This window comes from Alosa pseudoharengus, unplaced genomic scaffold (genome assembly GCF_046254945.1).
Source record: "Alosa pseudoharengus isolate Yale_2024_CS ecotype anadromous, Long Island Sound unplaced genomic scaffold, YU_APseudo_1.1 YU_APseudo_1.1_scf_5, whole genome shotgun sequence".
NCBI lineage: Eukaryota > Metazoa > Chordata > Actinopteri > Clupeiformes > Clupeidae > Alosa > Alosa pseudoharengus.
The window spans coordinates 16,529,892-16,532,851 of record NW_027468837.1 but is presented as its reverse complement, the minus strand read 5'-3'; positions in this window follow the sequence as shown (position 1 = coordinate 16,532,851).

Sequence of the window (2,960 nt, the reverse complement as noted above, 5' to 3'; positions counted from 1 at the left end):
TTACAAAACCCACAAGCTGACCCTCGACCCACAACAGTCAATAATGTGACCCGATTTAAAGTGGTTTTCACCACTTTGGACACTCTTGATTTCGTCCTTGAAAGAGTGAAATATTCACGGAGGCATGGACGGTTTGCGAACCATTTTACTGCAGTGTCTAGCCGGTGGTAGCATCCAGCTTGTGCTATCAGCTAGCTAGCTAGTTCAAAGGTTTAAGTACTTAATGGGGATATACAGGGCTTTTTATGCCTCGACTAAGTTGATGTTTCATATAAACAACAATTCATATTCATAGAAACAACAAGGTCACTAAAACATAATATATTTCATACCTGTGTTGCAGCATGTAGGCTAATGTTAGCAGCATTATAATGACATTCTAATGTCTGAAAGGCTAATGATTAGCCTATCGGCTACCTGAAAAGTTAAGTGTTCAAACTAGCATTTCCAGTGTTCTATTTGATGGTGTATACATGGATTTCTATGCAACGTCATGAAAACATGCGTGCGCAACCAAGAGGCAGAAAGCACCATAGAACAGCATAGAGCAATAAAAAAGCACAAGAATAAAATAAGTTTTTGTGCTGAAAACTGCACCAATTCGAAATCACGATGGTTAGAGAATGTTAAATATGTTCAATAATGCATGTCTTAGCCAAAAATGACAAAATACGATGTTATATCAATAATGCAAATGAACGGCAAACTTTGAAATATAGTCTGAAATGAGATGTTATTATCATTGAGACAACAGGGGTATACAAAAAAATCTGATTGTAGCTTACAGCAGCCGACTATTTAGGTTAAGTTTATAACGTTGTGGACGGCCACCAAGCGTCTTCTGCCCCACAGCTGCGCGCGCATCTAGCTTTGTTGGTAAACGGGAAACCCGTGTATTGGCCCTGACTAAGTTCGTGTGATATATAAACCACAATCCTTGTTGATACAAGTACCAATGTTCGTCTAGAAAGTTTTTATTCACATTAAGAATTTCGCCATAGGCAGTAAAAGACTCCGCCATCTTTGTCAATAATTTTCGCTGATAAAGTTTCAAACTATGACCTTAACGGCCTTTCCACCAATCAGAGGCATCACTGTGGGATTGTGGGATTGTTCAGGATTGTGGGTAATGAAGTACTTATCCAAGACATCGCGAATAAAAGACATTTATCTCAAAAAAAGGTTGGTGCCCCGTGAACTTTTGGTGTCTATATGAGAATACACAATCGCTTAGTACAGCCGTAGCTGTACGTCATAGACTTAAAACCAGCTACGGCTGTACTAAGCGATTGTATATGCTCATATAGACGCCAAGAGTTGGGGCACTAACCTTGTTTTGAGATAAATGCCTTTTATTCGCGATCTCTTGGATAAGTACTTCATTACCCACAATCCTGAACAATCCCACAATCCCACAGTGATGCCTCTGATTGGTGGAAAGGCCGTTATGGTCATAGTTTGCAGAGCAGACCATGCACCTGTCCATGCATCAGCCCGACTGAGCAGTGATGACCGCATAGAATGACAGTCAGGTACGAAGCACTGCACCATGTTGCTAACGTTAATGTTAACCGCTTTCACACACACAAGATATAAAATACACGGTGATAAATATAAAATTCAATATCAAAACACTATTATTTACACGATTACTCCTGAAATAACTGATATTATCTGCACATTCACTATATAAAAATCACTGTTTGGAGGAAAGGGTTTGCGTGCTGTCGCCGGTTGGAAATGGTTTAAATAGCAAAATAAATTGCGCCGATTTTGCCTATATTATTCAGTGAGGCCCGGTGGTTTATGGGATTAGTTCCTTCACTCGGAAATGAAAATATGTACATAGTCTTGTACCTTTGACTTTTTTTGGATTTTCTCTTTGTTTTTTCACTCGAAATAATATGTTGTATGCTTATGAGTTATGCCGTAGCTGGTTAGCCTAAGACATGCTGTAAAACTCTAGATACGGATTTTTCCAAACGTCAATGGGACAAATGAAAGGGAATCTTACATCCGGCACCTAACCACATTTTGGCTGTGGGCAGGACTGTGCAGCTCTATTGTCAATGGAGAAATTGTATTGTATTCTTACTTCCGGAATTGACTGTGGGCAGGACTATTGCGGTCTGTTGAGATACAATGTCTCTTCTTCCAGAGAAAGTTTCACTTACAAATACAAATAGACATTAAACATAAACACAGGCCAAAATACAAAATAACATAAAGATTCAGAATAGACTCAGACTCAAAATAAAAATGACAATGGAATACTATTATAATTATTATAACTTTGCTTATTACATTTCTTCATAAGCACACATGTAGTAAACATATTATAAATGTGTTATAATACACCTACCCTTCAGCTGAAATTATAACCTTTTCTTGACTGTTATTTCCGTCAGGAGTCTTTCTCTGATTTGAACGAATTGGATGTGATATGATGGACAAATCAATAGAGGGGCAACAGACTCTTATCCTGAGCTGCCGTCCCCCATCTGACCTCCAGATCGAGACCAAATTCATTCCACAGCTAGCTACCATTTTATGACATCAGACTCAAAATTGCTTTACTTTACACAGTTTTCAGCAGTTTTCAGATTACATTATGTGCTTACATAGTTGCAAAAGGGTTCTCGACTGTTGTAGAAAGAAATGGCTGATCTTTAATGCAATATCTACATTGCCCAATCATTCATTCAATGTTTCCATGGAAGGGAGTAGCTCCGTAATGCTGCCCACGTTGTTCAGTGAGACAGCTCATGGAATTGTTTTGAGACATATGAGCATGTGGAGGCATTTTAAACAGACATCAAAGAAATAATTTGTAACAAACTGCAAGGTTGTCTCAAAATGGTCTTTATTGGTTACGCACCAAAACACACAAACGTCATCACACAGGCAACACAAGGGAGGTCAATTAAACAAGCACGATACACAAACAGGGTAGTCACATA